This window comes from Cupressus sempervirens, chromosome 3 (genome assembly GCF_028749045.1).
Source record: "Cupressus sempervirens isolate cs-2001-9-10 chromosome 3, ASM2874904v1, whole genome shotgun sequence".
NCBI lineage: Eukaryota > Viridiplantae > Streptophyta > Pinopsida > Cupressales > Cupressaceae > Cupressus > Cupressus sempervirens.
This window is the reverse complement of record NC_143120.1, coordinates 59,286,020-59,299,484: the sequence shown is the minus strand read 5'-3', so window position 1 is coordinate 59,299,484 and position 13,465 is coordinate 59,286,020.

The following is a 13,465-nucleotide window of genomic DNA, read 5'->3' as shown; positions in this document are numbered from 1 at the left end:
GTATGATCCTAGAAATCTCTATGAAAATCAAACTACAATGCAAACTCTTAGCATGAGAACTCAAAACTCAAAATGGCATGGGAACAATGCAATAATGGGAGATGTAAATGCTTGAGACAAGCCCTCTATTTATAGGCTTAAGGGAGGGCTTAGTGAGGTGGCATCCATGTAGATGCCACATAAGGTGACATGCAAGCCATGCAAATGGTCAAGAATTCAAAGTTTTCTCACACATGTGTGAACAAATTTGAGAAGAAGAGTGGGAGACAAGAGTGCAAAGGGGAGTGTGTAGGCATGCAATCTCACAGATGTGTGAGCACACTCTTATGCTAATGAGGGGGATTAGGGAGATGATTAGGAATAATTAAGTGGGATTAGAGAAGAAGTAGGCTTAAGAGGATGAAAATGATGGTTATAGGCTAGGCTCTAGGTTAGGCTTAATATTAAATTAAATGAAATTTAATTTAATCATGGGTTTAGAGGAATTCATAGGATGTGAGGATTTAAATAAATAAAATTTATTTAAAAAAGGGGAAAGATGGAGGATCATGTGTTAAATTAATTTAACACATTAAGGCTAGAAGTATTTAAATTAGATTTAAATACTTAAGAGAATGAACTCATTTAATTAATTAATTTAATTAAATAAGTAGAAGAATGTGACCAATATAATTAATTAATTAATAATTAATTACAATGTCACGGGCAATATTAAAATTAATTAATATAGTGTTTAGGGACGATTTTAAGCGTCTACATTTTGCCTCTCTTTGATGTGATGTCGAGACGACATCATATCAAAGAAAGGAAAATATAGGTTTCCCCAGAGAAGGAGGGAGTCCTATGACGACGACAGAGGAGGAGGGTGCCCCCTCGTAAAAATTGTGCAAAAAAAATAAGTTTTGGGCAATTTTTGCGAAAAAGGTCTTAAGAAATAAGAAAAAGGAGAGAAAACGAGAATTAATGACAACATTGGCATGGCTTGCGGGTAAATAGGGGATGGACATGGCTCAGGGAAAGTAGGGGCTCAAACGAGGTCCGAGAGGGGCCTATATAAGCCTCTGAGGGGCCCAAAGAAGGTCATTTTCACACCACAAGTAGAGCATCCAGAGCAAACATGAACCCCATTGATCGATTGCAGCTTGGTGAGCACATTTGGGAGTACCAACGAGCAGCCGAGATGGGCCCACCGGTAATTCATCTGATCCTCTTCATATTTTGGTAGACTAGGCTAGGCTAGGTGCATTTATTATGCCATAAATGCATTGAAAAAGGGGTCTGGGCGGAGACAACAGTCTCCACCTTGTCATCTACGCAGATGACAAAACAGGGATCTCGGCATCCATGGAGACGACAGGATCGATCCTGTCATCTACGCAGATGCCAGAAGGGGGAAAAGACAATGCGAAGATGATAGGGTTCACCCTGTCATTTGCACAAATGATAAGGGTAGCAAAGACAACAAAGAACATTGGACTTTCATTCAAATCCAACATTCACTTGTTTGCAATATCATAGGGTTTTTATCACATCAAATCAAACCCTAATCCAATCAAATCAAATTCAATCAAATCAATATCAAGTCCAATTCAATTCAAATCAAATCCAAACAAAAGTCCAACATTGCTCCTAGTCTTAAGTTAGTATCCCATCCATCATCCATCTTTCATCACTCTTTGTCTAACATCTATGGATCTAAATTTGCTTAATCAAATGGTTGACAATCTTCAAAGACAATATCGAGTTATACCTCTTGTTCAATGTGCATATCAAATCCATCCTCAACACTTCATATCCAACTCTAATCCATCTCATGTTCATCATTCTTCTACCTTTGACAAGGGAAATCCACCTCATTATCCTTCAACTACATACCATTCCATTCATAGCCCACAAAATTCCTCAAACACAAATGACCTTGCCAATGAAATGGAGCAACTAAAGAATTATCTCTTTGCAAGTCAATAGAAAGAGACCGCCTTCCATGCCATGTGTCATCTTCCTCCATGTTTCGAAGACCATAGTCCTCATGTCCCATCCAACCCCAACCCTCCATGCAATTCCCTTCACAATCCTAATCCTCCAAAAAAATCATCCCCACCTCGTAAGGGTTTTTTTAGATCACTCTTGGCTAAGTGTAAAATACAAAATGAAGAGAGCCAATCACCCAAATTCATACAACCACTTCCATCTCAAGACCTTCCTCCAAAGCATGACATTATAGATTCCTCTTCTCCTCTAGATCCGAGCATTTCTCCATCCCATCGTTCCCTTATCCTCCAAGACCCATTTATCCCTCCTAGTCCATCTCATGATCCCCTTCCTTATCAAGATCAAGACATTCCCTGTACCCCCAATTCCACTCCATCTCATTGTTCCCTTATCCCTCAGAATCCATTTATCCCTCTTAGTCCATCCCATGATTCCCTTCCTAATCAAGATCAAGACATTCCATGTACCCCCAATTCCACTCCATCTCATGAGTTAGCCTTCATAGATCCTCCACTTCATGAAGAACTTCCTTCCATGCCATCCATTAATACTCCTCTATGTCAAGATCAAATCACCCTATCTCATGGCTCCATTCCCTCCATTCCATCCCATGATCCTATTCCATCTCATGATCCATGCATTCCACTCCATGATCCTCTTTCAAGTCAAGATCAAAGCACCCCTTCATTTTCTTTTCATGATCCCACTCCATCTCATGATCCTATTATCCTTCATAATCCCCCTTGTGATCCTAATCCTCCACATGATCCTATCACACCTATCCAATCCACTCATGAACCCCATCTTCATGGACTCGCATCTTTTGTTGAAAATAATAAGTATCCCATTGAAGAAAACATGGCTCAAGATGTTGGTACACCTTCCACTCCTTCCAAACCTAAAATTCCTCCATCCAAACCCCAATGTTCCCATCCTCCATATTCCAATTCCATTTTAGGACCTTATATCCATATTCCCATTCCTTCCTCATTTCCATCCATTCTAGGTCCCTATGTTCCCCTGGTCCTTACATACACCCATCCACCATATCCATGTTTCTCACTTCATCCCCTCATGATCCTAATAAAGATCAATAAAGGCACACATCCTTGAATTTCTTCCAATGTTCACCATCCATAAGCTCTCCACCGAATTTTTCTTCATGCACCCCTACCATAGCCAATGGAAGCAAATTGGATGCCAAAGAAAAAGAGCATAAAGCCAAATATCCACAAAAATCAAAGGATCAACATGTCCCCTCTAAATGACATGTTCAAGAAAAGAAAAATCTGATCCAAAGAAACATCAAAAGGCCGCAAAGTCTGAAAATCAAAAATGCAAAAATTTTATGGATCCCAAAGCTACTTAATGTAGCAATGAATCTCAAAGAAATATTCAAAACAACATCCAATTCTACTAATCCAAAGGCTTCTTGCATTCATAATCCATCCAAGCTTCCATCTTCCATCTCCATTTTGGGTCCTTATATACCCAAATCCACCATCCCAAATCCATTGTCTCCTTCATCCATTTTGGGTCCTTATATCCCAAAATTTAAACTTTCTCCTACACATCCTCCACAATTTCCTCCTTTCCATCACCCTTCAAGGTGTGTGCTGATGACAATCTTTCCACTTCCTTCACAAGTCTTCCAACCTAGCATCCATCAACAATTTCTTTCTCCCACCCCCTCCACCCCGTTAATCCAAACCTTTTCATAAGTCCTTGACCTTCATTCCCCAACCCATTTCATCCTTCTTTTCACTACCCTACCAACATCTAGGAGAAAATAGTAAAAAATTCTTGAAAATAAGAAAAAAAAAAAGGAAATACATATCAAGGGATACCATCCATGTATCTAGATGCTTGAGTCCTCCCTTGATTCTCCTATCATGTATCCATTGCCTTCCAATTCCACTTATCCATCCATTCACTTTTCCTCTTCCACTTGCACTCTACACTGGGGGCAAGCTCCATCCATACCAAACTTCCATACATCTCTTCCATCCTTCCATCTACCATTCCTCATCCTTTTCCATCTTTGATCTTGACTTTCACTTTCTTTTCATCCATCCATATGCACTTTCCATATCCCTTGTGCCTTTTCCATGCATTTTCCTACATACTTCCATAATCCTTCCATACATTTGATCTTGACATGCTATCCATATCTTGCATTCCATAGTCCCTATCATGTTTGTTTCATCCCTCTTCCATCCATACTCCTATATACTTCCATCCTTCTTTCATATGTCCTTGATCTTGGTTATGCCATCCATTTCATCCACTTCATATCCCACATTTCATCCATACTCTTGATATCATTATCCATTTTCCATACCCTCCCTCCCATAACCCTTATTCATTCTACTTTCATACCCATGCTTGTGATCCCTATTAGAGGCACAATACCAAAATGTTCATACCTGCTTTGGTAGAGCACATGCCTTCTTTTCCTCCATACGCTCACCTTAGTTCCATCTTTCCATTTCCACACATCTTTTCCCACCATATTTTCTTCCATTTTCCTATCCTTGGTATGGGGCATTTGGACTCCTTCGAAACATGGTCCTTGGCTCTACATTTTCTGACACCATATCATTTGGCCCCTCATATCCTTCACCATTCCTTTCGTCCACCAAATCCCATTGCTTTTCCTCCATTTACCATGCCTTGGTTCTCCCTTGTCATTGGTCCCAATCCATTCTATTCCATATTCGTTCAATCAATTCATTTCTATCCATTATATGCATTCATTCATATCACATTCAGTCTAATTCTTCCACTCACTTCAATCAAATTCATTCTTCAATCAATTTTCCTTTCTTCTAATTCTTCCAATCAATTCTACTTTTTTCATTCTTCATCCTATCAACATCTATTCTTCCAATCTTATCCACATTCATTCTTCTACTTGCATTTCAATTTCATTTATCCGCATAAAATCAAAAAATCAAAAAAATCTCACTATGCAATCAATCTAATCTTGTAATCTAGTGCATCAATCATTAATCAATTCATCAACTTGACCCAATCAGTTGATCATCTGTTAACCATATTCAAACATCATTATCATGGAATGAATCCTTCCCAATTCTTGAATGTGCATTACGCTTATCGTTAGCTTTGCCATCCTTAATCAACATTAATTGGTTTTTAGCTTGACTAGGGGCAAAATGTTGGTTTACTTTTGGTTAATTGTGCATGATTGCTTGTTACTTGTTTGCATTAGTTATTTTTCTGCATTTATCATGGTCATTACATCCTATTGTCCCAAGGAATCATGGTCTTCCATAACATGGTTTCATATGGCATATGGTTGTATTAGACCCCTGTTTTCATGTACTTGACACATTGTCATCTTGGTTCCTCATACATTGGTGCATAGTGTTAAGTACAATATCAAACTTAGGGTGCTTATGCCATTGCAACATAACTCCCTTCCATCCTCCCATCCATTTTGAGAGAACATCCATGTTCTCCTAACCCACATGTCCTCTTAAGGGGGCATACCCTTCCACCCTCGTCATCCTTCCTCATCCTTCCATGATTGGGGCATCACGCTACTAGTCTTATCCTTTCATCCACTATGTTTTATTCTTCTTTGATATAACATTACTAATGCTATATCAAAGAGGGGAAAAATGTAGACACTTAAAATTATCCAAAACCCATTTCCTGACCAATTAAAATAATATTTATTATTTATTTTATTTCCCTAACTTTAATTAAATAAATTTGCATTTATTTAATTACATTTGCCTTACCTTGATTTAAATAAACTAAGGTTTATTTAAATCCTACCCATTCCTTGATTTAAATAAACTAAGGTTTATTTAAATCCTACCCATTCCTTGATTTAAATAAACTAAGATTTATTTAAATCCTAACCCATTCACTTTAATTAAGTACTTTGTTTACTTAATTAATCCTTTCCTAATCCCACTTGGAATTAAATATTAAATTTAATCCTATTTGAGCACATGGCTCCTACCTTTAACCCTCACCTAACCCATCTTGCTAAACCTACGCACTTCCTAATCATGCTTTCTTTGTATAATCATCATTGCTAATTACCTTTTAATCCTAAGTGTGTGCTCACACATGTGTGAGGAATCCTCACACATGTGTGAGGGATGTTCACACTTTCCTCACCCCTCATGTCTTCCATTCCTCTTGCACACTTGTCCTCTTGCATGAGAATCAAGTTGTCTCACACATGTGTGAGAAGCCATGCTTCTCACACCTCATTGATCATGTCACCATCAAAGGTTGCTCATATATGTGTGAGCATATTGCCCCCTTTGAATTGGTCAAAACCCTAAACCATGTGGAGACTACTTGGCCTCCACCTCATCGATCCTATGGGATCTTAGCCCTTCATCTTGCCTTTAATCTCAATCGTCCATTGCATCCATTTTCCTATAAAAGGAGAGCACTCTCCTCATTTTCATAAGCACCATCTACCTCATTTTTATGTTGCAGGATTTGTGAGCAACCACATCCCATAATGTGAAATCATCTACACTTGATGATTTTTGTGAGGTTTGCATTGGTGTTATTTTCAATAGTTTAATGCTCTTTTTATTTCATGTTATCTTTGTTTACATGTTATCTTACATATTTTGAGGTTTGCATAATCATGTAGGAATATGCATTAGTTGCTTAGTGTTTATCCCTTTTATTACATTTTTAAGCAATACATATCTACTTATTACTTTGCATAGTTCTACCATGGGGGGAGCTAAGCTCATGATTGAACCTAACAATATCAATGAAGTATTTAGGAAGAATGTTGTGTTAATGTATGTTTGTAGTGAAGGAGGTTTTCTTCCCTTTACAAAGAGCATGATAGGGGGCATGATGAGACCATGTCTCACCAATTTGTCTCAACTTCGGATGAAAGGTGTGTAACCATAAATGGTATAAATTTAGAAGTGGATGAGGATCTCATAGCCCAAACCATTGGGCTTCCTACTTAGGGGATCAAATAGAAGAAAGCTACTAAGACCTTAGGTAATGAAAGTCTCAACCAGTTCTTCAAAGTGTCGAAGGAGAAGCTGATGAAAAATCAAGGTGGTTACAACTATGAGGACCTCCTTGGAACCTAGCCTCATGTCTACCACATTATTATGAAGTGTTGACATTATGGTCAAGTTTGTTTATTAGTGACTCACACTTAGTCAAATGCTTAGCAACTACAAAGCTTATCTTGCAGTTTGTAGTGTTAACTAAGTAATTAAGGTTCTATCGAGTAATACAGTTACTATTGAGTTCCAAAATTAGTATTCAGTTCACACCAAGCAATATCTACCAAGTTGATGTGTATCAGTTAAACTAAGCTTCATAGTATTTACCAAGTTGCACAGTGCAAATTGTGGTGTCCAGTGTTTGTCAAGTTCACAACATCAGTGATGTGAATCAAGTGTTGACCGAGCCAAGAAGTGTAAACCAAGTGATTCAATTTATATCGAGCTTGCAATGCTAGTGTTGATTAAGTCTTCTAGTGTCAACCAAGTGATTCAGTTTATATGTTGAGTTTCATAGTATTCACCGAGTCACCAGTGTTGACTGAGTTCAAACTACTTAGAAGTGATTATTATGAACCAAGATTCTACATCTATTAAGAGCATGATGATGTCAAGTGTTGACAATGGTTGCCAAGTATCAGAACCTCATCGAGTTTGTCTTAAGAACCCAAGTACCAATAGTTGAGCTAACTTTGTGTATTTTGGTGAAACTTGTATTGTAGTCAAATTTAATGAATTTTAATTTGAATTGGTATATATGTAATGTACTATATCACATCCAAGAGCTGATGTATGAATGTATAAGATATAATAAGAGCATAAGTGTGAATTGAGAAGGCTACAAGTAGCATAAGGAGCAACAAAGATTTAACTATCATAGCAAGGTGATCATTACACTCCAAAGGAATCTCAACCAGTAAATTAGAGTTGCAGATCAGAAATCAACCACTAGTTCATCCTAACAGGTGGAATAGTTAAATCCTTTCACAAGGTAGACTTAACAGTCTTTCACAAATCTCTTTACTGAGTGCATACCTCATTATATGTTTTGTAAATCCTTTAACAAGGTGGACCTAGTAGTCCTTATTGCTCCTAACAGGGTAGATCATTAGAAGTGATTAATTGTAAGCCGTAACTGACCAAATTTATATTTCAATACTAAAGCTTGTGGGTATCATCCCCACCCCAGTTTTACTTTCTATTTGGAAGGTTTTTGGATCACCATATCTTGTGTCAAAATGTTATGAATGTTTTGATGCTTTTAGTTTTTCATGCATGCAATTAGATCATATATATATATATATATATGAAGGATTAATTAGTGAAATAAGAATTAGCTTTATTGGTTCCTGATTCACCCATCCCCTCACAGTAACCTTGCTTATCCTATATTTCCAATAATTGGTATCAAAGCTTCGTGGTTCTCAAAAAGGAAGTTTAACAGCTCGAGTAAAGATCAGAGGCAATGGAGGTATTTAGGCTAGATAAGGCTATTGACAATGAAAGGCTGGATTTGGAATTAGCTATTGGGAAACTTTAAAAAAAAGAAAAGGAGAAACTCTCTCAATTCTTAAAAGAAGAAAAGATCTTGTCGTACAAATTAATGACAAACTCTACACTAAAAAAAAAATTGAAGATATCTATCCTAAAAGAAATTCAAATGAAGCAAATGAGGCAATCAAAGACCTATTAGAAAAGAATTGTAATCTTCAAGAAGAAATTAGAAAACTGAAAAGAGAGAAAGAAATTCAGTTAGTAAGATTGTGTGAAGTCATGGAAGAAAAAGACAAAGCCAAAGAAGAGATAGAAGGAGAACAATGAAATTCAACATCTATCCCTTCAATAGGCAGACTTCATTGATCAACTTACTGATGCAAATGAAGAAAACATGAATCTAAGATTAGAGAATGAAATATTGCAAAATGATCTAAACACTGAAAATAAAACCAATGAGAGGATGATGAAATATCAAATAGACATGAATTAGTTGAATGAGCAAAGTCAATACAAATAGAAAGACAAAGCAAGAATAGGATACACAGAAGAAGGTGAATCATTTAAGCAAGAAGTTCAAAAGAATCAAAGGCCTACTTGCAATCAATGTGGTAAGTTAGGTCATGCATCAAACAAATGTTGGAGTAATGGTAAAGAAAAATTCAATGGAAAGTGTTACAATTGCAATAAGCATGGTCATAGAGCTAATGAATGCAAAGAGAAACCTAAATTTGAAGGTAAATGTCACAAATGCAAGAAGCATGGGCACAAATATTTTGAATACAAAACCAAGATATTGAACCCAACAGAACATATTGTGAAAGCTATATTTGGATGGGACTACAACACTTGGTGTAGATGCCACTACTATGGGGAATTTGGGTATATTGGAGAAAATTGTGTGTAACATCACATGAGGACAAGAGACACCACTAGAAGATGTTTTATTTGTATAGAACTTGGACATCTTACCAAGAACGGTATGAACACTGGAAGGATTGAAGATGAAAAGAAAGCCAAAGCTGACAATATCATAAAGTAGATGAGGTAGCAATGGATTCCAAAATCTTCTAAGAATGCAAGTTTGAACCATGTACCACATGGCACTCAAGAATTTGGTGACTCAAGTGTTTCTACTTGATCTCCCATAGGGATGACTGAAACTAAGACTCTGAAGCAGACATCCTACATTAGTTCTAGCCAACTAGAAGGAAAGATCCATATCAATATTCAAGATGCAAAGGGATCACCAAGTGTCTAAGGAAAATCTAGACCCTACTGAGCTAGGTCGGGTTGCAAGACCTTGCCGAACAAGGTCAAGATACACTAAAACATTATGCAAACATCGAATTATGAATGACTCTACCGAGCACTAAGGTTGAATTGAGTGGAAGATAGCCTGTCGCCGAATAAGCAATCGTAGCAAGCATTTATGGTGGTTGAAAAGTGAAAATTTTTTAAAAGGAAGGAGATCGAATTCATTTATCACCGTGAATTTTTGAAGAGCTATTTGCAAAGGGTGATTTATGTGCTTCCAAGCAATCTATGCATTTGTTTTTGAAGATTTGTATGCTTTCATAAACCCTATCAAACATGGCATCCTCTAGCAACAAAAACAAGAAAGGATATGAGATGTTGGTTAGAGAAGTCGATTTAAAGGCACCAAACTTCAAATTGAGTCTAGAAATTGTAGAAGCACTTGATCCAATTAGAGATTAGTCGTAGATTCCACACAAAGGTATTGCTTGTTAATGATATTCATTCAAATTCACTATTTGATACAAGATATTGGAACCTTAGAGATGGATGAGACTCTAGAAAAGTTATGTGTGAATGGTGCATTGAAACTCGAGCATCAACATTTGGAGACCAAGGGTTTAACACACATTATGCATATGCCCTGAGACTTTTAGATAAAATGGGTAAGATTTATTCTTAGTCATGTACACAACGAGTAGCTATGGTTGGAGCAATCTATTCAAATAACAAAGAAAATGATTCATTGAATCACAGGGCTCCCAATGTTGAACAAAACCAAGACTACCAAAACCCTAAGTTAGGTAGAACTGGAAAGAAAAACTCTTGTTGAGTGGGATGGAAGAGGCATGAAGATCAGCAATGTGATTGACATGGAGCTGAAACTTGGAATTCATGTGATAGCTCATAAGATCTATAGCTCTAGTCATCTCAACAATGTGTCTTGTGAGGCAATTGATCTGGCTCTCAAGGTGGTGAAGAACAACATGTCCTTTAACCTTGCCAAGCTAATGTTGAATCAATTCAACAAAAACATGGAGAGCATCAGGACTTCAAAGAAAAACCTATGTAACCCGGTTCACTCTTAACTTTTTTATTCTTCTTTGTGTAAAAGTATTCCCATTCAAAAGATTCAGTCATATGGAGAAAAGATGTACCAATACTTTATCAGATTAATGAATATATAGAAGAGATGGGTGAGAACTTTGTTAGTATCATGGATAATTACTTTGATTCATTCAAGGAAAAGATAAATAATGGATTTAGAATCACTAAGAAACTTGTAGGAGATTACAAGGATGATGTTTGTTTCATGGTACACTATGACAAAGTGTACATTCAAGTAGTCAAACCTAGAGTGGTGTGGGTTAAGCCTCTAAGTTATGAAGTTAATGTTGGCCATTTTTTGCCCCCATTTAGCCCATCATTGATAACCGATCTGAGAGATCTTCAATGGGCTAGATTTTTTGATGTGGATTAACACACTTTTCGGTCAGGTTAACATCTTGTGTTAACATAGTTTCTTCATGTGCTGAGTTGGCTTGGTTTCTTCATGTGCCAAGCTAGTTTATCTTGTTCATGTGCCAAGTTGGTTTAGTTTTTCTTCATGTGTCGAGTTGTGGGTTAACACGTATTTTCTACCAGGGTTAACATTTCACATTAACCATTTTTGCCATTTCAGAGAATGACTTGTTTGCTCTTTCTAAAATTGTGAAATTGTTGTTGTCTCTTCAATCAAATTTTTAAGAAATGTACTGACCAACTATTGCATGCCACATGGAAGATCCTTCTTATGTTGGGTTGCTTTTAATCGGATGGTGGTCATATTTTCACATTGCTTCTTTTTTCTCTTGCAAAGATATGATGGTTGTTAGATCTTGTGGCATCTTTGGATATTTATGAGCACATCTCAAATGTCTGTGTGGTTAGGTAGAGGTCTTGATCTATGGTTGTGTTTTATTCATCAATTGGGGATTTTTTGCAACATATGGGTCGCCCATATTTCAAAGGAAGATCTACACCAACAATTCATGAATTTTATGGGTAGATCAGATCTATTCCACATAGGTCAACTCTGTATTTTTGCAGTGGGTTAACTTGCGTGTTATCCCATCCCACATTTTCTTTGCCAACGGTGTGGATTTATTTGTTGTGGCCTTGGCATGTTACAAGGATTGTTCTTTAATGTTGAATGACATTCTTTGGCCTTATTTACATGACATATACGCATTTCCATGCCTCATTAATGATTGTAATGATCAAATTTCATGGGATTTGATTTCTTATAGTTGGATGCATTGATTTTTTGGTTTCCTCCTGTCACTTCTACAGCAGATTGATTTCAAGATCAAATTTAGTTCTAATATTTATTTATTGCTGCTCTCTGCAACTTGACTCCATCTTGTGGGGTTTGAACTTAAAGTTAGATATGAGTTATGCCTGAACTCTATAAAGGCAAGTTGTAAATACTTTTTCTAGGTTCTTCTTTGTCTGCATTTTTTGCAACAACACTATGCTATGTAATTTCTTGCCTTCCATTAATGAAATAGTTTTCCTTCCTTACCTCTTCTTTCCATTTGTCAAACATGCTTGTATCTTTCCTTTTGGTGAGTGTTTCTTTCTATTTTTCAAGGTTTGTATGTTGTGTCCAAACTGTTGATGGTTGTTGTATAAGTGAAGATGTCTTTCCTTTCAACACTTCAACCAATTCCAAACCTGCATGTGGATTCTTGGAGATGGAATAGAGTTGAGACTAGTGTATTTTGAAATTTTCATTAATGTGTTGTGCATATATGGATAGAGTTGTAACCACCATTCTATCTCAGTGCATCACCTCCCTTTCCCTTTCTGCATCTTAATTTTAGTCTCCTTCTCCCTTTTCCTTTCAAGTAGTAGTTTAGGTGCACCCTGATAGTAAGGAAACTGGCCTTCTCTAGAGATTCAACCTCAGAGTACAAGTCCCACACTTGGAGGCTATTTCCATGTTACACAAGTTCGCTTGAGGGTCAAACCTCAAGCAAGGGTGTAGACTTTTGTGACAAATTTTTTTGGCATGTCTAGTGGGACATAGATGTAGCTTCAAAAGTCTGTTGGTTAGCCAGTTTGAAGATCCATTCACTAAGGAATTGGGTGTTTTTCTTGGTGCAATCAGCCTTTGGAGGCATTCATTCAACACCATGGTGACTCTATACATTTTTTGGTTTCATTTTGACCAAGTGCTGGTATGTGTAAAGATCATATTTGATCTTTTATGTTTTCAAGATTTTCTATGAGATTAGTTAATTGAATGCTTTATCATGGATTCTTTTCATAGAGATCCTTCCCACTTTCCCCCATATCATGAAGAGGCTATCCCTCATCCCTCTCACTCCCTATATCAACCTATCCAGCCTCGTAGTGTTTGCATATCAAAGGCAAGATTACTCTATGATCACTTAGATAGCTTGGGTTTCAAGTTTACTGAACTTGGAAGATTTTTTAGTTATGTTGAAAATCCATACCAATATACATATTATGCGGATTTTTCTCATATTAAACTCATTATGAATATCTGGAATGAAGAGTTACAAAATGACAAGAAGACATGGAAAGATGACCCTCTTGTTTGTAGCATAGTGTCTGAGGTTTATGATATTTTCAAGTTAGCTCATCATGTCCCCCTTAGAATGTAGCAAAAAGAAGAAGTGAAGGAG